Here is a 25,589-nt window from a genome sequence, read left to right as displayed (position 1 = left end):
GGCTCGTTCCTCATTTGTTTGTATTTTACAGGTTTTTAGGGTTCAAAACTAAAAGAGGGCCGGACCCAACATTTTAAAACTAAAAGACGTTCACTTACATTATGAATTGGCCCAACCTCTGCAAAATCTTTTTCTTCTGCCTCATAAATCAAATCCCAATTTTGTTGTTCAAAGGAATAATAATCTACTCGAACTCGAATATTGTTGCGCTCTAAGTAATATAAAAAAATTCAAATTTGAACTTGAATACACTCGAAAGTTCATGGTTTTAAAATTTTAAAGTTCGAACTGAGTTCAAAATTAAAAATTAAAGCTCAATTCGAATTTGAAAAAAATTGAATTTAAACTATTTTTAGATTTAACTCAATTGAAGTTCAAACTCGAGCTCAGTTCAAACTTAAACTCGAAATCAAATTTAAATATTAAATTCATAAAAATCTTATATTCTATTTTTCTTAAAAAACATATAAACATTAATATTATTAATAATTTAAATTTTAAAAATTAAAAATAATATATTAAATTTTAAACTATTCATGAGATCTTCGAATCAAATTAAAATCTAATTTTATTTAAAATATTAGTGGAACTTTAATTAAATTAAACTCAAATAATCTAGCTCTAATATGAATCGATGAATTTCCCAAAGAAGATTGACCAAGTTGTAGCACAAGCGGACGATAACGGCGACAAGGCCCTCCAATAATTTAGAAAATCTGTTTTAGAACCTTTTACATTTTTTAAACTTTTGATTAAACACTCCAATTTTTTTTTTAAATCCTAAAGTTTTTGAATATTTTAATTGGTTCCCCTGAAATTTTAAAATTCTTATTTAATCTAAAAATTTCGAAACTTTTAATTAGACCCCTAATTTCTTTTTGGAAATTCTCATTAAGTCTCAACATTTTTAAAAGCTTCAATTAACTCCCAATATGTTTTTGTCAAGATCTCCTCTGGTGTTGCCAGATGAATGCCCACAGCTTAAATATCCATTGCTATCCGACTTGTCTGCATCATACACCTAAAGAATGATTTTTAAAGTAGAAGGAAGGTGTTAACTGTTAAGGTCCCTTTTATTCAGCCAACTTTTGCATAAGATTAATCTATAGTTTTTTGTGTAACATTGAAAATAGAGTTAATTCTTGTCTGTCCCTTCCATTTTCAATTATGAGTTAATTATACTACATATTTTAAGGGTAAACTATCCATTTGACAACTCACCTATTACTTGGGTTTTGTTTTAGTCACCCAATTATTAATATTTTCCAAAAGCATACCTAACGTTATGTTTTAGTTTTGTTCTGGTCACTCACCGTTAAAAAATTAATTGTGACACTGACATGATTTTTATTAGTTATTTTTCAATGTTGACATGACATTAACTTATAGTGACACATTAACATCATTGTTAATTTTTTAATGATGGGTGACCAAAACGTAACGCTAGGTAGAATTTTGAAAAAAAAAACTAGGTGATCAAAACAAAATCTAAGTAATAAGTGGATGACTAAATAGTTGGTTTACCCTATTTTTAAATTATGACTCTCATTCAAAATTGGTACTCAAACTTTTGAACATTCTAATCTTATACTCAAAACTATGACTCTCATTATAATTTGATTCTCATTGTCTTGAATGTTTTAATTTCATCTCAAACTATCAATATACTAATCATGTCCCTTGTTAATAAAGTTGTTTAATAAATTTTAACTACCATGTAAACACTGATGTGTATTATATAATATTATGACGTGACACATAATAATTAACGTTGTACCATGTCCCCCCGAAATCATTAACTAGAATGAAATTGAAAAGTTTTTTGGTTTTTATTTATGTTCACTCAATTTATTTATAATTCTTTCTATGTTTCAAAGTTAAATTATTATTTTATTTAAACTTAATATCGATTACCGTTTATATTACATCATATTATTACATAATATATATCCGTATTTACATGGCAATTAACAATTTTTACAATGATTTTTATCAACAGAAGACGTGATTAACATATATTGATCGTCTGAGATGAAAGTGAAACGATTTGAGATCAATTTAATAGTTTAGAGACAAAATTGAAGGAGCTTAAATGTTAAAGGAAGAGTCATGATTTGAGATGCTTGATACAATTAATTAATTGTTGATGAGAATGCATGAAACAAGGTTGACTTAAATTATACCATACATATAAATGCGACAAAGTGGAAACAAAATATGTAAAAGCTGAATTAGATTCTTTGGTGTTTAGGATAGGGTTGTGCATTTACTTGAGTTTATAAAACAAAAATTGGCAGTGCCGGCCATAGGATTCTATTCATCATTGACAATTGGCAAAGCCGGCATGTACTCTCAAAGCTCAGCAACTCAACTCAATTCAATAATATTTTTTTTCTTCAAAAAGTTTCAAAAATCTGTAAATAATGAAAGCAAATCAAATCGATAAAGGCTTAACGAATCCGAGATTTTTACAAAACAGTATAGGTTCGAAAGATTCTTAATCATTTAATAATAACTATTCAAATATTTTTACAAACTTCATGTTTAAACTCGAAACTTCTAAAGTTGTATGGGATTCGTTCATGCCTTAAATTGTCATTGAATACAACAGGGTTTTCCTTGATTTCAAAATCAGTGAGCTTAGTTTGCTTGATAATGGCTAGAGCTTTGCTTACAAACTTTTCCATATCACACAAAGACAATAGAAAAGTGAAAGTCTTTAGCATCGGACAAGTCAAATACAAAACTCCAAACGGTGCTAAAAAGAAGACTGATTTGCAAGCAAAATTTGTAATTCTCAACCACCAAGCTTAAAAAAAAAAGCAATTGAAATGAGAATTTGTAGCTCAAAATTTGCCATCATAATCTGACTAACATTGATTTTTCCACCCCCCACCTTATCCCTGAAAACTGCAGTCAATGTTTGGCCTAAACCAAGGCTGGTTTCATGGCCAAAGCCTTGGTTTAGGCCAAAACCACTAGCCAGATTCCTTTCTTCAAACTTCACCATTGATTCTCTTTACCATCAACACCTTGCACCAGCCGCCAACCTCTACCTCGGCCTCGTCCGGACCGAGCACTACCGTCCCTTCATCACCCCTTCGGTCAACGTTTCCGCCTCGGCCCCTCCTTTGCAAACTCTTTCCATTGATATAACCGATCTCGTTGCGCCCCTCCAACATGGGGTCAATGAGACCTACTCCCTCTCCATTTCCGAAGTAGGAGAAAGAGCCTATTTGACAGCCAAGACGGCATGGGGTGCAACGAGGGGTTTGGAGACGTTTTCGCAGTTGGTATGGGGCGATCCTTTGGCTATCCCCGTCGGCTTGTACATATGGGATGCTCCCTTGTTTTCACACAGGGGACTCATGTTGGATACGTCAAGGAATTATTATGAGGCGGAAGACATATTTAGGACTATTGAGGCAACTTGTGCTAACAAGCTTAATGTATTCCATTGGCATGTTACCGATTCACAATCGTTTCCTCTAATGGTGCCTTCAGAGGCGAAGCTCGCTGCCAAGGGGTCCTATGGTCCTAAAATGATATATTCTCCCTTGGATGTGGCTAAGATTGTTCAGTTTGGCTTGGAACTCTCAGCCAGCTCCTGGATGTTGGAAAGCTGATCCAACCGTTCAATCTTTCCTTTCAAATGGTGGAACCCTCAGCCAGTTCCTCTAATTTATCAACTGTGCTTTGCCTTACATTTTATCCCTCAATCGTACCGTGGTCTATTGGGAGGATGTTATATTAGATGATGTTGTGAAAGTGGACTCCTCATAATTTCTTCCAAGAGAGCATACCATCTTACAGACATGGAACAACGGCTCGAACAACACCAAAAAGATCGTTCGAGCCGGGTATCATAGGATCGTATCGTCTTCAGAATTCTGTTATTTGGAGTGTGGCCACGGAGATTTTCTGGGGAATGATAGCCTATATGATACTCAAACAACGGGGACGCGACCCTAAAGATGGAAAGTCTTTCTGTGATCCGATTAAAGCATGGCAAACTAGTTAAAGCATGGCAAATTTAGTGAAGAGAGGTGGCATTGTGGTCGGAACAAGCCGATCCTACTGTTTTGGACGGAAGGTTATGGCCAAGGACATTGGCAATAGCGGAGACATTGTGGTCGGCGAACCGCGCTGGGAGAAAGAGGTCTGCCGAGGCAACTGATAGGATGAACGAGTGGAGGTATAGGATGGTAAGCAGAGGGGTGAAGGCTGAGCAGAGGGGTGAAGGCTGAGCCAACACAACCACTGTGGTGCATTAGGAATCCAGGACTGTGTAACTCACCCAAGCCAATGTGATTTTTAATACAAGGGGAAAAAAGAAAATGATTTTGAACTTCACTAGGTTTACTTTTCAACTTGAATTGATGTTTCAATTGATTAGTAAAAGAAATGTCTTACGCATTATGCTAAATGTAGTTTTAAAGCAAATACCATTCCACTTCATTATCAACGCTATAAACTAGGCCTGTAAACAAACCGAACGCACACGAACGGAGGTATGTTCATGTTCGTTCATTTAATAAATAAACGAACACGAACATAAACGAACAATTTTTTTTTGTTCATGTTCGTTTATTAAGGAATATAACTTGTTCATATTCGTTCATTTAATAAATAAACGAACATAAACGAACACAAACATAAACGAACACGAACATAAATGAACACAAACATAAACATTGGAGGCCCTACCTAGGGGTGTTAATGAGCCGAGTCAAGCTCGAGTATTGCTAAGCTCGACTCGAAAACTTTCAAAGTCAGCTCAACTCGACTCAAAAACTCGCGAGCTTAAAATTATCAATCTCGACTCGAACTCAAAATATAATATGGAAACTCGACTCGAACTCGAAAAGGCTCGAACTCAAAAAAAATTTAAGAGCTCGATTAAAACTCGAGACTCAAGCTCGACATTGCCCCAAGCACAAAGATGCTTAAACCTATTCTCCCTCATCTTCTTTTATATAAGTTACCAACCCCGAGCTGCTTGTTTGCTACTGATGTGGGATTGCATAACGTTCCTCTACTTTCTTTCTTCCTCTCTCATTCAACAATAGTCGAGATGAACACAGATTGTGTTTCATGTGATTGTCGACCTTAATCTTTGGGGATCAAACAAACATGTCCTTAGCTTCGTGCTATGTAGAAGTTGAAAATTTGGAGATGAGAGAAGTAGGTTGTTTATTGTTCACACCAACTCATACATAAAAAACCATTCTTTCTCGGCTAGCTAAACTTCCCTATTCGGATGGCGCACAAAATTTGTTTGATGAAACGCGTTAAAGAACTTCTCAACCTATGGAATAAGGCCTCACCATTATTGGGTTCTTGAGTTCAAAGTAAGCTGACTTGAGTTGCTGGTTGATCACTATTTACTTGTAAATTCGAATACTCCATTATATATGAAAGAAAAGAAGATTATTTGAGTAGAAGAAACAGTGCTTAATACTTAACATCCCTTCCGGAATCCATCACCTTTGGACTTGGTTTCGAAAGCAACCGGTTTCTGGGACTCCTCTTTGCTCATCGGATAACCAACAGGTGGTGCAGTCACATAGGGTTCCGACGCAGTGGATATTGACGGTGTTGGTTATGCAGCTTATGGATCGTTCAAAAAGAACTAAACCATGTTAATATTGTTGTGTTTTCCAAATAAAATTGGGTTAATTATGGAGTTGGTCATCAAAATATCAGCTTAATTAATATTTTTAAGATACTTACAAATTGGTTACCAAAATTGATTTAAGAAGTTTGGGTTAAACATAAATGAATGAACATAAACGAACATAACCGAACGAACATAACCGAACGTTCACGAACGTAAATGAACGAACGAGACCTATGTTCATGTTCGTTCATTTAATTAAACAAACACAAAATCTTGTTCATGTTCGTTCATTTAATAAATAAACGCACATAAACGAACTTCCCACTGCAAGGTTTATGAACGGTTCGCTGAACAATCAGTTCATTTACAGGCCTACTATAAACGAATGGCATCATTCATCCTTCTTCAATATTAGATTGTTCCTTTCAAAGGTAGTAACAGTTTAAAGCCAAAATTTGTTTTTGATTTATATAAAAGGGTGTTTCAAAGATTTTGGCAAGAAAACTTTTCCAAAAATAGATTTTTTAAAACAAGAAGGAGTCTTACTGTGATGATTTCATCAATGATGTTTGGTTCATGAAATGTAAGATTATCTTTAGAAATAAGATTATCGAAATGTTACATTACTTAATATATCACTGAAAAAAATATATACGATGTTTGGTTGAATGAATATAAGATAAGAAAAATGTATCTTTCATCAAACTATCCTTTGGATATATTTTCTTATCTAATAAATTAATTTCTCAATTTTAAAGTCAAAATATTTACAATAAACTTCGTAGAAAATATAATTATTTCTAATATATATATATATATATATATATATATATATAATATAATTCATACAAAAATAACATAATATGTATATAATTATTATTTTGTAATCTCTTTGAAAAATACATAAACATAGTTACACCAATATAAATATGTTTTTATTTTTAGGTACCAAGATATTGAGAGATATACATATTACGCCGGTGTAAGTATGTATTAATTGTTACAATTTTATTTTATTCATACTACATGTATGAGTTATAAAACAAAATATAATATCAAATTATTTGACAAAAATTATTAGAAACATAAAAAGTTATAATATGAAAACTTTTTATGAAAATTAATCATAAAAAATAAACGTAATAAAACACAAAAAAATAAAATTTGAATCAAAGGCATACATAATAAATAATTAAAATAAAATAAAACTTTAATATATTTATGTTTTACTTTTATTTTATATGTATCATATTATTTTCATAATAAGTATTAAAAAGTTTGAAATCATTAAAAGGAAATAAATTAAATTTATACTCGTGTAATTATATATAAAAGAAAAGATTATTTTGAAATAACTATATTACTCCAGGGGTATCATTGTCCAATATAAGGGAAGGGAATTGTCTAATACTTAAGAAAATGAAGGGAATGATATTCATGATAAAAGACCTAAAAATTGTTACTGTAGGGAATAATTCATTACCTTAAGCGTGCGTTTGGTTCACGGAATGTAAGATTACCAGTGGGAATAAAAGATTACCAGGGAATAGGATTACTGGGAATGTTACATTATTGTGTTTGGTTGGTTTGGCAGGAATGTAAGATTACAGTGTTTGGTTGAAAGAATAAAAGATTACTGGAATGTATATATTATCAAATTGTCCTTGTTCTATATTTTTTAACAAGTGAAATTCTAAATATTTAAATAAAAATTATATCTGTTGATAATATATTACTTGAGTATTTAAATGTATCATGTATTATTTTAATTTTAATTAATATTAAATTTTACATAATTTATGTAAAAATATATTAAAATTTTACATCAACATTTAACTAAATGTTTACATTGTTGGAATTAGCTTTGGTTCATACGTGACGCATTCACCGGGAGGTTTCTTGTATTTTTCAATCGACAAGGTTTACATTCTAAATAGGTGAATCGTCGACGGCCAACAAAACCACTTTATTTTCATTAATATTGTTAAATATGTGTTTATGAATCATGGAGAACAAAAAATACCCTTTGTTAAAAATCGTAAGCAAAAGAACAGTTGGGTTGTTATTTTCCTAGACATTAAGTCATGAAGTTATGGAAAAGAGAATAATGAAATGAAGTGAAGCTTAACATGTCCTTGAAAAACAGAGTTGTTCTGTTCCAAGATGTGAACATAAGACTCGATTCTATTTTGAAGACATGTAGAGCTAACATTGCAAAAAGAATGATCATACATGAAAAAGGAAAAGAAAAAGAATCCATAGCTACCATTTAAAAGATGATGTTAAGTTGCAGGCGATGTTTGAGCCAACTCATTTTGGTCTAAAAAAAGATGTGAACAGAGGTCAGAGAGAGTGTTCTAACCTATATATATTGCACGAAGCATTGCTTTGAGGTTACTAACATCATGATGCAGTTGAGATAAGAAAGTAGCAAGATCATCTCCATCAAGCAAATCAAGTGCTGTAGAATTATGTTTTTCTAAGACAGCATCCAATGCAGAGATGTAGGAATCATCCCTTGATTGTGCCTTGTTGATAAGGTCATACATCATATCTGTCACCTTAGACATGGTCGATACCACTACCAACTTTCTTTCTGAATCATCGCTAATAATTATATCTGCCACATTCTTGATCCTCTAGGAGGTCCCAACACAAGTGCCCCCAAACTTATGGACAGCCCACATGTCTCCCTTGGGAAGATTTACTTCATCCATCGATTTCTCTACAGAAATATCTGTAAATGAGAGAGAGTAAAGATGTAACTTTTAAATATCAATAACCAGTAGTAAATAACCTACAGACTATTTGATTAAGCAAATATGTGTGATATATGTAATCATGTAGATCAGGCCAACATTAATTACAATGTTTATCCCAGCAGATATTTTCTATTGGTTGAAAAGACGGACTAGTCAATTCGCTAGATCAAAGGACATATAAAAGTCAATCCATATAGTTTAATCTCTGAAATTTAGTCTCAACATTTACTGGAGTGGAATCGAACAAATTGCATAGAGTGTCAAATTTAAACCATAGGTTCAGCTTATGCATTATTAAGGTAGTGATGAGACAAAAACTGAGCTAATATAGCAACAATATTACAAAAATTAAATTAAAAACAAAAAAACCATCATCATTTCCTTCTTTTTTCCTGTTATCTTATTTTCACTCTTTATGTTTTGAAGACAAGAGTAGCTCCAGGTCTCTCTCTTAAGGAAATTATACATGGAAAATCTAAATGCGGTACAAAAGTGGATCAAGGTAAAAGAAACAGAAGTCCAAAGTCAAAGCTGTAGAAAATTGCCTCTGGTACTGATTAACATTTAGATGATTTTAGTAAAGCCTAGCACCTAAATCAATGAACAAAGAGATCCAATACCCATTGACGCACACACACGGATAAAATACATAAGTTACACAACAAATAAATTCCATAGAAGTTCTTCTTAGATAATGACTGTATCAGATAGCAATTGCATATACGTCAATGATAGATACCAGAGAGAAAATTGAAACAGGCTTCAAGAGTAAAGATATGAAATGAATCCAAAACTTGCTATTAAAAACATGAAAGAGAACTACATGTAAAACAAACCTGATACTGAAGTCTGGGCACAGATAGTTAATGACTTCCCTCTTTCCAACCGAGAACCAATATTTAATCTGGAATACATAGATAATAAGAGAAACTCATTAGTGTCTTAGTAAAATATTTTTTGATAAAAATTGGAGGTCTCATTAAAAACTCCCTTCGTATTCGTCCACATACTAACAATTATGTTAACGAATATTGGAATGAAGAAAAGAGTACCTCATATTTCATTAAATAAAATGACATGTTATTTGATGACAAGTCCAAAAAAATTACCCAAATCCTCCATATTAGCTACTTAAGTGTTTAAATTTATATTGTGGTGGGAAAGAAAACAAGGGTCCACATTTTCATTAAGCAATTAGCCTAGTATTGGAGTTTGAATTGGCTGAATCTCAATTGTGGATACATATTTGAGCATTCAACACATCAATAGCCTATGCCTATATTACAAGGACTCCAACCGTAGTTTTACATAGCAAAAGAGAGGCTCTAGGCATTAAGGTCCTTACAACACCATAGGTACAAAGCATCAAAAGCACTCATCATAGTGAAGTAAGTCGGTAGGTTTTCAAGATTTGCTTAGAAACACGACCGTAATCATAAATACAGGAGTTGAAGTAGCAAAAAGTTCAACCATAAAAAATAAATTAAAACACACAATCGATCCATATTGAACTAAAAAGTTCATTTGTTATTCATAAAAGTATAAACAATATAAATATATTCACACTTCTTCCTCTCTCTTTTTCTTTTCTTTCTTTCTTAGAATTTTTATAAGCAACAAGCATATCAAGTCAAAATTTGGGAGCAAGATCAATCTATATACAACCGCTGTCCAATTTTTTATCTCCTTGCATCTAAGTTATGTACTTATAATCATAATTGAAATAAGACCAGATCGATTTTACCTCCATGAAATTAAAAACATTAAAAAGGAAGAAACACTTCAAACATGCTTAAAGAGCAGAAAAACAAGAGATAATGGATAAATAACGCGTTATAGCTATCATTTGGCCAGCAATAAGGATCATTTCCTGACAACCAAACAGAGTTTATAGCGGAAAAACTGAAAACCTGCAAATAGGAAAAGGCTTGGGAAGAGGAAAGGAGCGGCATTGAGGAGAAGGAGAAGAAGCAGAGATCTTCCGCTTAGGCAATGAGGTAGATGAGAGGAAGTGTGAGGAGTCGGATATCGTAGCTGAGAAGGCCGCCATTAGCATCACTTGCAACAGTTACAACCACCACCTCCCCAAGCAAAACTGGAGTGGAGAAGAAATCTAAACTGGAGAATAATTTTTGGCAGAGGCAAGCTCAGGGGGAGAAGAAGATATTGCAGAGAGGCAAGCTCACGGGAAAAGAAGGGTATTTTAACCCTTAGGACGGGAATAAATAATACCTAACACACACTTAGGAATAACATTCCCAGTAATAAAACATCAAAATTTACTGTTGGTATTGAAATATTACCCTCACTTGAAAATCTTATCCAACCAAACATGGATATCTTTAGTCAGGAAAAAAATATGCCTGATGGGAATGTAAAAACCCTTGATCCAAACGGGCTTTAAAGGGAATGTTCTTAAATCAAATGTATGTGATTCCAAAAAAGACTATTCCCCTATTAATAATCTTTTTCATGAACCAAACGTCTCTAAATGTACCAAACCAATTGTGAAGAAGGCGGTGAACTTTTTATTCATGGTGATCTGATAGAAAAAGAAAATGGAAATCATGGGAAAGTGTTGAAGAACTGAATCAAAGAAAACTGAAAACGAATAATTTTTGGTAAAAGGGGTGGAGAAATTGGAAAAGCATATTAATATAAGGTTAAAAAACGACACAACTGAAAATTTGAAAAGAGCTTTAACAAAATCACTTAGCACGACTGGAAATATTGACTTACATGTAATATATTAGGTTTCAAATATTTTAAATTATTTTAAAATGGCGTAGGCAACAAACTTATATTAGCAGTAAGTATCAATATTCAGGTAAAAGTATTAATACTTATGGATATAACCATTTATATTAGTAAACCCTATTAAAAATCTTGTTGTGATGTTAACGTAATAGGCTGTGCTTTGATTTTAGTTTTTAACCGGTTAAGTTATAAGGCTTTTCCGTTTATATTATAATAACTTATAACAAAGTTGATTTTGATGGTAACGTAATAGGTTGTGCCTTTATTTTTTTTGAACGATTAAGTTATAAAGCTTTAACTATTTATATTATAATAACCTATAACAAATTCAATTTAGATGGTAACGTAATATGTCGCACCTTGATTTGTTTTTGAACCAATTAAGTTATAAGATTTTAACAGTTTATATTATAATAACTTAAAATAAATCCAGTTTCGATGGTAACATAATAGGTTGCATCTTGATTTTATTTTTGAACCTTATAAGTAATATTACTTTAATCGTTTATATTATAATAATCTATAACAAATCCGGTTTAGATGGTAACGTAATAGGTTGCACATTGATTTTATTTTTGAACTGGTTAAGTTATTAAGCTTTAACCGTTTATATTATAATAATCTATAAAAAAATCTGATTGTGATGGTAACATAATAGGTTATACCTTGATTTTTTTTTTGAATCGGTTAAGTTATAAGTCTTTAACTGTTTATATTATTAAAACCGATAACAAATCTGGTTTTGATGGTAACGTAATAGGTTGCGTCTTGATTTTTTATGTTATAATGCTCTAACCATTTATATTATAATAACCTATAGCAAATATTGTTGTGAGGGTAACGTAATATGTTATACTTTTTTAAACTGATTAAGTTATAATGCTTTAATCGTTTATATTATAATAACCTATAGTAAATCTGGTTGTAAGGGTAACGCAATAGGTTACGCCTTGGTTTTTTTTTTTTTTGAACCGGTTAAGCTCTAAGTCTCTAACCGTTTATATCATAAAAACCTATGACAAATTCGGTTTCGATGGTAACGTATAATAGGTTACACCTTGATTTTTTTGAATCGATTAGGTTATAATGCTTTAACTGTTTATATTATAATAGGTTGTCTTGATTTTGTATCGATACTTAGACCCTAAATATTAATACTTATGCAACTATTTATATTTTTTTGAAATTGTATCAATACGTCCCTCGCCAAAAGAAAGCTATCTCTTTAGTTCGATAATTCACCCACCAGAAATACATCGTTCAAGTATCTATAACATTTTCCCATCGACTGAACCCATATTTACAAGGATTGCAAGAAGATTTCCAAGTATACTTTTTTCCATTTAATAACTTAAACAATGGTCTAGGGTGTAGAATTTAGGGTTTATGTTTAAGTTTTTCATTGTGTATACCAATTCCTGATATGTTTAGGTTTTTGACATATACATTCTTATAGTTATTTCGTTTCATGTAATAGGATCTCTATAAACTCATTTTTGTTGAAGCCCTAAATTTTATTTCACTTAAATGGCTCCAAAACGTCCTCGAAACAATGCTTCTTAAGGCAAGTCTTTTTATGCATTAAACTTTAGAACCGAGGAAGAGAAAGATAAATTTTATAACCATTTCAAGGGGAAAAAACTTAGTGTGGAACGTGTTACGGATATGAATTTCATGATCAATCCTAAGTATAACTTTGGTTTTGAAGAAACCTTTAAAAAATGAGGTTGACCTGAAGTTTCTTAGTGTAGAGCCTAAATATTTTTCCAAACTTGTTCGAGTATTCTTTAGTAATGCATCAGTAGTGCATCAACCTAATAGGGATAATATCATAGGAATTTATTCTTATGTGATGGGGAAGGATATATATATAAGTTCTGATTCCATAGCTACCGATTTAGGTATTAAGAATGAAGAGATTATTAATGAAAATGATTTACAAGATATCCATCGTGTGGAGAGGAATAGCCCCATTAATCTAGATTTGGAAGCCAAATTACTTCATCTTCTTGTGTCTTGGTTTATTCGACCTTCTAGTGGAAAAGCTTTACAACTAAGAGATGTTGATTATTGGAGGTTAGAGAACTATAGATCAAAGACCGCTTCAATCATTGCAAAACTCATTTTCCTTACACTTGTTAATTTAGTACTAAGGGTGACTCTATTACTACTTCACTCCCTTATGCATGATTCATTAGCCATATTCTTAAGAATCATCAAGTGGATATTTCGCTCGACCACCCAATTCATTTATCCCGAAAAATCGACATTCATTCCACTAATAAATGCGGATACGAATTTATGAAAAATTTGATTGGACTGTAAAGGGCAATAAGAAAGATGCCATTAAAGTGGGAGCGACACAAGAAAAAGATCAAATAGATGCCATGGACAACGACGAGCATAAACAAATGAAATACATTGCGGTTGAAGAGTTCATTACAATGAAGTCACTGATGCAGTACATGGTTAACTTTCAGGAACATTTTAATTCTCGACTGGGCCACTTGAATGAAGAACTCGGGGCAATGTGAGCCGAGATTTTGTCAATGCATGAAGAGATTCGTTCAGAAATGTCCTACATGCATAATGAATTCAATCAACGAAACCCAAACAGTTGGTATTTATTACTTTATGTTCTGACTTTTAATATTTATTATTTTGTTTAATGTATTTGGTTTTCTTATAACAGAGGTAGAGAATGAAATAGTTACTGATAATGATGAAGATCCAAATAAATATTTACCGACTGCAACACTGCCACACAAAAAAACTTATCATTTTTTATGTCAATGGAGTCATTGCCTATTTTTCAAATAAACCAAAAAAGTACGAAATTTTTTAATCTCTATGCAGTATTGAAATCCCTTAACGTAATATTTTTAACTCTTCTTCTTATTGTAGATGTTATAATGAGATCAAGTGTATCACAATTTATTCAATTTTATTTGGATAATTTTTTTGTTGTATTTGGATAACTTTGTTGTTGCCATTGGATCTTCGAAACATGCCTGATCCTGACATTTTAAGGACACTAGATCAGGAGGTGATGACAAGAAGATATGTGGGGCTCACATTTAATTTCTCTTTCAATCATTAAAATAGGGCCCATTGGATCATCATTTTTTTGAGTTTTTTAATAAAAAATTATGTTTAAAAATATTTTTTAATTATTAGAGCCCACTAAATTATCATATTGTTGAGTGTTTTAAATAAAAAAATATGTTTAAAAATATTTTTTAATTATTAAACTTAAAAATATTTTTAAAAATGGGCCCCTCCAAGCTTGGGGCTCTAGGCGGTCGCACCCCTGGCCTATGCTCAGGGTCGGCCCTGTTCAAAGTTGAGGTAATAACTGTTACAATATTGAATTATTATGAATAATTTACATTTTTATGTCTCTCATGCTAATTGTTACAAATTTCAGGCATAACATCAATCGTGCAAACTACATGGTTTGTCTAAGCAATGTCTATTCATTTAGGTAAGATACATGTTTGTTAATTACTTCATTTCTTTATGATCTTAATAAACATTGTTGTTTAATTATTTTTATTCCATGATCAGGATAAGTACAAAAAATAAAGATAACTCACATTTTGTAAAGATTTGCATGATGTTTAGAATAGTTATTATCAATTCAACTCGAAAAATATATTATTGCTTGATGATTCATCATAAAAAAATTTATAATCCAATAAGTTGTCATTTTTTCTATTGAGATATATGATCGCTAAATTTTTCCGTTCTTAATTTCTCTATTTCTATTAGCAATACAATTACATATGTCTGCATCCCTTTAACGTTTCATCTTTGAATGTCAATGCTTTAGGTACAAAAATGTTTGTTTTCCAATTATGCTAACATAGTTGACTAGCTTATTTAGCATGGTTGCTAATCTTATTTCAATTATTTTTTATATGTTCTTAGAAAAAAGTGGAAACATCTAGGAGTATTTGAAAAAAATTGGCTAAGGCACAAAATGTTCAAGACTTTGTCAAAAAAAAAATCTTTCTTTCCCTTATTTAATAGCTTTGTGTGCGAAAATCCCAGTCGGCTGTAACTATTAAAAATTATGTAGTTGTATTGAGTACCGAATCACTTGAATTTCGCTTTCAATTTTATTTTTCATTTGATTTTAATTTGAATTTCAATTTGAACTTGAAGGATGTATGCTATATAAACTATAAATAGAAGCTTTTGTGCTTTATTACCTCTCGTGCTGTAGAGTTCAAACATATCTTTGTTGCCTTCAAATAACTTTGTCCCTTGTCATTCTACAGGGATAAAAACCATCATCTTCTATCAATATTTACAAATTATACTATGGAGTTATCAACCAACAACTCATCAGAAAATCTTAAGCAATCAAACCATAATTCATCGGTATATTCCTTCAAAGTTTCTTACATAATTATTTATGAGTGTCTCTATTTTATATTGTGTTTCACGATTGTTTGTTAGTTAAAATGTTGCAATAAATACAGAGTTGTTGGTTGGGTATAACTAGTTAATATATGTTCTGTGTGTAAACATCAAACGCCATTTGTAAGAATCTTTTCTCATGAACTTCCATAATTATCATGTTCCCCACCTTGATTAACTCTAAATTAATTATTTCTTTCCTATATCTTATTCAATTTTCTTTATCCATTTCAAAGTACTGCATGACCATCATTTTAAGGCATTAATAGGAATATTGTATATGTGAAAAATGTCTTTCAAAGCACGAGACCAGCTCAACTGAGAAGATTGAAAGCGTTTGAAAGATGCACACCTAATTGAGACTGATCACTGAGGCATGACCTCGAGGATTGTATATGTAAAGGATGTCTTCTGATATGCTGTTGGGACCGTCGACGCACCCCATGACACAAAGGAAATAAAAAACTCAACGATCTCACCAGTGATCCAAGTACGCAAAACTGAAATTGGGAGGAAATGATGTGAATACTTACAATGGGTTCCTTGAAAAACAACAAAGACAACAACGACTAATAGTGATCACGAACGGTTTGAATCGTAAGCCTCCACGAAAATATGTCTCAACCTCTACTCAGTTCACCCGATTGAGAGCAAAATTTACTTTTCCCAAAAACAGATTTGAGAAAAAAACGACAAAAGAAGAAACAATTGCTAGATCTTACCTCACTTTAAATATCTGAGTTACCCTAGCCTATTAGGTATTTTAAGTTATTTTGAATTAATTAAAATCTTATTTAATTAATTCAAATTAAATATCCATTAAAGACTTATGATCCGAATTACAGTCTTTAACGTTTATTTAAACTCTTATTTAATTATTCTGAATTAAATATCTATTAAAAGAGTTGTAATCAGAATTACATTCTTTCAATGTTTGCTTACTATATTCGTGATAATTAAAATCATATGTATATCAAATATACATATATTAACTCTAGATATATTTTAGTAACATACAACAAATTGTACATTTTTGCTCATTTTAACTATAGTGATAGCATATATTGTCATAACTATTTTCTCCACTTTTTTGTTTCAAAAATTATATTGACAATTTTTATAATTATAATTTATAGTTATTTTATAGAAAAATTATCATATCAAATAATAAAACTTAAGTTTTTTGTAATTAATTATTTTTGTACTTATATATTTTAATCATTATAAAACATTATACTATCATAATCATTTCTCTCTATTTTTAGTGTCAAAAATGTTATATAGTAACAAAATATATTGTAATAAAGATTTTTCTTCATATTTGATTGCGCTAAAAAAATCATATAGTAGCAATTTTTGTAACTATAAGTGTTTATAATTATTACAAAAAAAAACATTGTCACAAAAAATAATGATATTCATATTTTGTGACAAATTATACTTGTAATTATAAATTTTAATTATAGTGATAATATATATTGTGATAAATATTTTTCTCTACTTTTTTTGTTTCAATAAATTATATTGATAAGTTTTGTAATTATAATTTATAGTTATTGTTATAAAAAAATATCACATCTGATAATAAAATTCAAGTTTTTTATAATCAATTATTTTTGTAGTAACATATTTTAATCATTATGAAAAATTATACTATCAGAAATATTTTTTCCTTTTTTTTGTGCCAAAAATGTTATATAGTAAACGTTTTATAGTTATTATTATAGAAAAATTATAACAACAAAAAATTATTTTTTAATTAATAAATGATTTAATTTTTTATGAAAAAATATGTTTATAGTTATACATTTTGATTATAATGATAAAATATAATTATTACTGTTGAGTTAATCGAAAAGATGAAATAGAGGTACTAAACATAGTAAATTTAGTCAAAATAAAAATTTATGCCAAATTTATCTTTTAGTAAACTAGTAATCTTTGAATGAAATAATTTTTTAAAATAAATACTAAAAAATTATTAAAAAAATTAACGAGTTGCTCTCGAACTTATGAATTGAGTTAGAATTTATTCGACTCAGCTCATTAAGATCTCGAGTATAGTTAACCCGAGTTTAAATTTTTACCGACCGAGTCGAGTTCAAACTGTTCACGAGTTGTTCAACTCATTAATCACCCCTACTCTTTTCCATTAGATTTTTCATCTTCTGAAGTTTCATTTTAAGGATTTCTCTTGTTTCTATTATCTTCTGCAAAATGTACTTCTCGTGACGAAATAACTAATTGATTGTGAAAAATACTTTGTTGTGATAAGTTAATTATAGTAACGAAATTTCATTGTTACAATAAATACTATACAATGGTAACGAATACAATTTTGTCACAATATACTTTACATGACAAGCTTGTTCTAACAAACATGGCAACAAATAAAATTGGTCAAAATAAATATATTGCAACACATTTAGTACTTTTAGTGATAAATAATTTTGTTGAAACAATAAAAATTTCTTGTAGTATACTAATGACCAATGCTACTTGGCGAGCTCCCTTTCTGCTGTGGCAATCCCTAGTAGAAGGCTTAGGCTTCCTTCAGGTGAAGAAAATGGTGGCAAAGGTGTGAATTTTTTCTCAAAATGTGATGTACTTAATGTGTGCTCCTTAAATGAGCAGGCTAGTACTCTATTTATTTGTGAAGAGTAAATATGATCCTCCAATGGTTTTTTGCCACGTTTCAGATATGATTTAGCCCTTTTGACAGCTGCCCAAGACAGCTGTCTCATTCTAGAGAATTCCATAGCTGCTAGCTGAGTCATTGGATGCTCCACAACATTGGGATGCTCCATAGCATTGAAATGCTACAACACATCAGCTTCAATCAGATGCTACACAATATTTCTTGCATTGTTATAGCGTTATTGCACAATTTCAACATTAAAATTCATTTTTATCACAAAGCAACCCACAAAATATAAACATGAAGAATCATAAGAATTAATTAAAACTAATCCTAAAATGCTCTTAAAAATGCTTAAGATCAAACTAAACTTAGGCTAAAAATGCTCTTAAAGATAACTCTTTTGGAGAGTTATCACAGCCCCAAACCTGAACCTTTGTTTGCCCTCAAGCAAAACATGCACAAATTATCTAATCCTACAGCAATGCCAAAGAATAGACTCCAAAAATCAATATAGCAGGTAAGTTTCTTCTTCAACCCTAAGCTAATGCTCTACAACATAGTTATAATCTCAAATAAGGAAAATGTAGTTTCCTCATTTCAAAATCAGAATCCTCATAATGTAGTGTGTGAAATATATGTGTATCTAATCAATACTTAACTAAGTTAGAAAAGTTCGTACCTACTCTGTTATAGATTCAATGCTATAACAATGTGCCTTCACCAATGTTGGAAATCCAACTTATTCCTCTCACTATGTTGGAGCTATTACCCAACTTTATTACCTATGACTCTTATTCTCATTTTTCTTTTTATTTTTTCTTCTGTGTTGGAGCTATTACCATCATTACCCAACTTTTTTGGCCTATTTTTTTTAACAATGATGTAGCATCTAAGTATTGGAAAAATACACCTAAGTGTAAATACAAGTTCTAAGGATCTAATTTTTAAATTTCAAAGCATTCCCTATAGCATTTCATACCAAGTCATAATCATCATCGGGCATCATTAAAATTCCCTTAAAAACTTTATTATTTCTAAAAACTTATCCTAAGACATTACTAATGCAACTCTATATGCAGCAATACTTCCTAAATGCACAATGCAACATAACCTAAATGCATTATTCACATGGCAACGCACCCCCAAACCTAAGGGGTGCATTGTCCCTAATGCATTGCAACATCAAAACAACGACAAGTAAACTTACAAGACAATAAAACTAAACAAAGGAAATTAAAAGAAAGGGAAGCAATAATCCCCTAAGTGGGCTTGCATGGGCTTTTTTATGGGTTGAGCAGATCTGTGTGTAGACGCTTGGCAGTGGTTTTAACCTTCACCGAGCTCTTCTGCTTTTGACTAGCCGATGCTGGAACATCCTTAGCAGCATCAGAGGTTGGAGATTTGGATACTGTAGCATATGATTGTTTCTTTGCAACAATCTCCGTCTTCTTTGGACTAGTGGCCTTGTCAAAATTGCTCTCCGGCTGACTCGCTGCAGCTAGCTTTTGAACAGTTGTGATAACATTCAAAATCGCCTGATCTGTTGGAGCATCAACTTCAGTGATACCCTTCTCTTGTAGCTTCTCACTGCTAACATGGTCCTCATCTTCTTCAGATTCCTCGTCATTTGGCAGAATTTCAGTTGAATTCCCCAAATCCTCATTAGTCTCACATTTTGTGTCTTCTTCCACTTTTTCAAATTATTCCTCAACTTGTTGTGGATTATCATTTGTAGCCAATGGTTCAATGTCATTTGCAGGTTGTGCAACATGGATCTCTTCAGTCTAGCCAGTTGCATTAAATCTTCCAAAATAGACGTTCAAAAAATTGGAAACAAACTCTGGGCCTCATTAAACAACTTTACAAACATTGTTTTCATTGCTAAGTCCCGTTTCTTAGCATAAAATCAAATATTGAGTTTGAGTGTTTGTGTATTTTAGACTGGTTTTGTAGAGTGTGGCTTAGTAGCGACATAAGTTGGTCTTGTTTAGCGCCAACCAAAATTAAATCCTTTTCAAGTTATCGATCTCTTCGTTGGTGATAGTCAGGCATTGCTCTGCAGCTTTTGGAAGAGATGAAGCGGAAGGAGGCTTAGTCAGGTCTAAACCTTCCTTTAACAAAGTTCTGAATATTACAGTCGAGGTAATTGAACTTGAGTTCTCTAAAATCTGGTTGTAAACACTAATTTTTTCATATTATTATTATTATTATTATTAAAATTATTATTATTATTATATATTATTATTATTATTATTATTAAAAATATAATTTACAAGGCCTAAAATCGAAGCCTGTTTCCATGCCATGCCAGGCCAACCAAAACCGGCCCAACAAACCCAAAACCCAATAAGGGTTTTCACATATATAGCTAGGGTTTCAAACCCTATTATGCACCACCGCTGGGAAGATGAACAATCGTCATTGCCGACAGTTCATTGCCAGATGCCTTGTCCAGCCACCTCCGACGTCCTGCTGCCATGCTACCCTCGCCAGAAGTCTCAAGAAGCATTACACCAACTGTCTACGTTGAGACCCTATCGTGAGCCACCACTAGAAGTTGGTGACTCACCGAGGTTTCCCTCTCGGGACCGGTCCGAGCAGAATATCATGGTGGCTATAAAAGCCACCGATTTCCTGCAGAAAAAAGGAAAAGAACGAGGACATCAACATAGAAAGGACGAAGAGAGAAAAACAGAAAAAGAAATAGAAGTCAAATAACCAACGATCCCAGACAGTGTCAAACCAAAAGAAAAGAGAAGAAGCCGAGAGCCTTACCTAGACCATCAGAGCTTTCCAACGTTGCCAAAGATCCAAACAACCGAAGGTAACCACTTCGGTTTATCTTAGATATAGGGTAAAATAAAGGGTTTTAGAAAAAAAGTAGGCTAGATTTAGCTTTAGGGTTTAAAAACAGACAATTTGGGGTAATTTGTAAATTCCGGCCACCGTCGGTGCCGGAGCAAGACAGTCGACCGGTTTCCCTCGTCGGAGAAGACAGAGAGAATTTATATCTCTCTTTTTAAAGTGAGAAAGGAAAAATAAGAAATGAAAGGCTTAGAGCCTTTCTCAGCCGGTTAATGGGTATTTAAACCCCTCCCCGAACGACGTCGTTTTGGGGAGGGGGTATTTCTGTAATTACCCTCAAGGGTAAAACCCTTTCTGTAGCCTCTCTATGTTTGTATCCTTGCAAATTAGTCACTGAAAGCAAGTTCTGATTATTTTAATTAGGTCTTTAAATTTTATTTATTGATAATTTAGTCATTATCATTAGTTATATAATTTTGGATAAATATTAGATTTAGTCCCTCAATTTTAATTAATTTTTATTTTAATCTCGTGTTAAATATTTATGACTAATTTACACTATTAATACTTAAATCTTATAATATTTCGAATTAGAACTATAAATTTTAATATTTTACATTTTATTCCTGTTATTTTAATTTTATTTATTTCAGTCATTATTTAATTGCAATTTATTATCCTTTAAATTACAATATGTTTAAATTAGTAATTTAATTATTATTTTGTTATTATATATTTAATTAAATATTGCATTTATAAAGACAAATATATATCTATAGTTTTATTCATATTATAATATTTTTCTTCATTTTACATTTCTTTAATTTTAGTCATATTAATATATATTATTTGATTAATTTTATAAATAATATTTATTTATTTCTAATTATTAAAGAAAGGACAGTCTTAAAGCAACTAGATGTCCTATTCTAATATTTTAAAAATAAATAAATATCCTACTTATAAAAACCAGAAAATACATATTGTTTTATTTAAATTATTTTCTTAGGAAAGTTATTATTTTTAATACATTTCAAATATAAAAAAAAGACATTCTTAAAGCAACTAGATGTCTTATTCTGATATTTTAAAAATAAATAAATATCCTGCTTATATATATACTTCATTATTTTTATATTCTTATTAATATTTATTTATTAAAAGTAAAGAAAATATAGTCTTAAAGTAACTACATGTCATTTTCTGATATTTTTAAATAAATATCTTTACAAAAACCCTAAATATATATATATATATATACATATATATATATATATATATATATTATATATATAATATATATATATATATATATATAATATATATATATAGAATACTTTTTCTTTAGAAATATCAAATTGAATCTGAAATAAAAGGATCGTAAATTAAATTCATATTTGAATTCTTAAAATCTATCATTAGAGACAATTTATAATCAACAGGTACCAATTTTGGGCGTTGTGGGGGTGCTAATTCTTCTCCAAACGTAACCGACCACGAATCCCTTTTTATTTTATTTTAAAAAAAATGAATTTTTGGTTAAACGCAGAACAATTTATCTTTTAACTGATGTTTTCTTAAAAACTCTTTTAAAAGATGATTTTTAGGTATTCGACCTACCTAACCCAAAAAGGTCGATGGCGACTCCCAAAACATTTTTTTATCAAAATCATTTTTTATCCACATTATTTTTCCCGCCAAGTAAAATTTCGTGCCCGGGCAAAAACCGGTTACGACAGCTTGGTGACTCTGCTGGGGACCTGATCAAGCTTTGAAATTAATTATAAATTGTATCTATCAATTAGAAATTAAAAATTCATATATTTAATTTATAATTATTTCCTTTCAAATTTTTTATATATATACTTATTATTTTCATAATATGTTATATATTCTTCTTTATTACTATTTTTATTTTATTTTTATATTAAATTTCATTTGTTTGTCAAAAGGTTTGAATATTTCTCCTCACACACAACACATGCATTGCATAACATAAGCTTTATAATCAAGCTTGTCCCTTTTAAGTGAGAGTGAAAGCGACGTCTTCGTGAGAATTTATTCTCCGTGTCAGACCTAGCAAGTAGCTTTCATACTATGTTATATTTCTTCTTTATTACTATTTTTTTTATTTTTATATTAAATTTCATTTGTTTGTCAAAAGGTTTGAATATTTCTCCTCACACACAACCATGCATTGCATAACATAAGCTTTATAATCAAGCTTGTCCCTTTTAAGTGAGAGTGAAGCGACGTCTTCGTGAGAATTTATTCTCCGTCAACCTAGCAAGTAGCTTTCGGGGTTCATATGCTCTATGCCTTCGTGAGAATTTATTCTCCGTGTCAGGGATAGAGAAATGTGTCCCCTCGAATTGAACTCGATCCACTTTAGTCTGTGATGGACTAGGATTGAGGGTTTGGTAGCCTAAGGGGGCACCAACAAGGACAGTTCGAGTACCTTTACTCTTAGAACTGAAACCCAATATATAATAAACCTTAGAAGTTCACCCAATTTACGACAGTACTGAACCTCTGTCCATAGGTTTACACAAAGGAGAAATAAGCTTTAGCTTTTAATTTATTTCATTTTTTCCTAAATAAATGCATGTGAACTAGAAATCATGCAGTTAGGTTAATTTTTCCAAACAAAGCATGAAACTAGAAAGCATGAGGTTAGGATATATTATATACCATGATAGGTAGAATCTTATTTCCATTAATTGGTACTAACCAATTTATTTTTTCTTTCTCATTTTTATTTTTCATACATTTTTGCTCTAACTTGTTTATATTGATTTCTTTTGTTTGCATTGCATGATCACGACATAACCAAAAGGTGTTGACTTGAAAGACTGTTCATCAAATTGGAAAGAAATCATAAATGGAAAAAAGGTTTTATGATCGAACAAAATATGACGCAACCAAGGAATGGAATCCTGAGGGAACTCCGAGGATATAAGAGAGGTATGCACCCAAAGATCATATGCCCATTGAATAGCAAAAGGAGATACGAGAAATAAGAGAGCAGATGTCCAATATGATGGGTAGAATATCTGTTTTGGCCAAAGGAAAAGAGACTCCCGCACAAAAAGAGAGAGAGGTCAATGAACATAACCCTGTAATTTCAGATATGCAAGGGACTTTTGATTGTAACCAATTTGAGAAATTACAGACAATCATCATTCGTATTCACAAATTGTCCGGAGATACCAAAGAAATGGTGACAACTATAAAAGCTCCTAATGATGAGATGAAATCATGCAATCTAAAATCATCAAAATTTAATTTGCTCCCGACGTCTAAAACTCAAGTTCAATCCAAGATAAAAGGCCGTTCTCATTTTGATGTTATCCCTATATCATATAAAGAGTTATATGATAAGCTACTTGAATCACGAGAAGTGGCTCCATACTACATAAAACCGTTCCAACCTCCGTATCCGATTTGGTATGACATCAACGTTTATTGTGAATATCATGCCGGAGCTCAAGGACATATCATCGAGAATTGTCTTGCCTTCAAACGTCGAGTCCAAAGTTTTTTGGATCATGGAACCTTACAATATATGACAAATGATTGACCTAGATTGGTAACTGAAGGTCCTGCTAGATTAATACTAAAAGTGGTCAAAGGTAAGAGCATCAGTAGGGACAACCAGAAAGAAGAAGATTTGCTGAGGTCTGAGGCTCAAATATGTCATTTAAAGAGTGAAAACAATAAATTGAGCACCAAAAATGGAAACCATGCATGAAGATTTCCAGAAGATCAGTCAAGCATTTCAAAACGCTGGCATAGGAGACACTCCAGAAGAGTGGATAACAGGGGTCACCAAACTGAAAAAAAATTGCAACATATATGAAGATCTTATTCAAGAACTTCTTAAACACAAAAGTTATCTTACAAGGTAAAATGAGCAACACCAAGAATTGACACAGGAGATGAAGGAACACCAGAATATCATGGAAGAAGCTGCAGTCCAGACAAGCAATATGGCCCATAAGCTGATAGACTAACTTGGCTCTAGAGAAGTTAGGAGGGAAAATTATCCCCTATATGTAAAGTTTTATTGAAGATAGGACTGAAAGCTGTCCCCTATATGTAAAGTTTTGTTTGATGCACGAAATTTTTTGTGTTCAATGAAATCTGTTCTGAGATGACCACTCTTGAGTAACACCTTTTCATACATGCATTTGCATTTTGTATCTTTGCATTTTCATTTTGCATTTATACTTTTATTTGCTTTTATATTGGCACAATTTGCATTCTTATTTACATTCATATTTACATTTATTCATTCTGCATTTTTGCATTTTACTTTGTAACATTTCATTGCATTATTTTTATTTCAAACTATTTATGCATTTAATCATGACAACGTGGAATAATTTGGGGAGAATTCCATGACAGAATTTTGAAATCAAAGTGGAGTTAACTGGTCTTCCTAAAGAAGGATAATATCCATGAAGATTCTAGCAAGGGTTGGTAGAATCAAGAAATTGCAAGAGAAACTTATCAAGACTCAACAAGAATGACTGATCATGCAAAAAAGTTTCAGACTGATTCAAAAGAACAAATGACC

General features: G+C 31.4%; 1 pseudogene; it reads left to right on the top strand.

Annotated features, from left to right (window-relative positions):
- The first annotated feature begins 2,831 nt into the window (after positions 1-2,831).
- On the top strand, positions 2,832-11,250 carry LOC120133673 (annotated as a pseudogene).
- Positions 11,251-25,589: the final 14,339 nt, after the last annotated feature.

This window comes from Hibiscus syriacus, unplaced genomic scaffold (assembly GCF_006381635.1).
Source record: "Hibiscus syriacus cultivar Baekdansim isolate YM2019G1 unplaced genomic scaffold, ASM638163v2 tig00110584_pilon, whole genome shotgun sequence".
Classification (NCBI taxonomy): domain Eukaryota; kingdom Viridiplantae; phylum Streptophyta; class Magnoliopsida; order Malvales; family Malvaceae; genus Hibiscus; species Hibiscus syriacus.
This window is presented reverse-complemented; position numbering and strand designations above follow the sequence as displayed.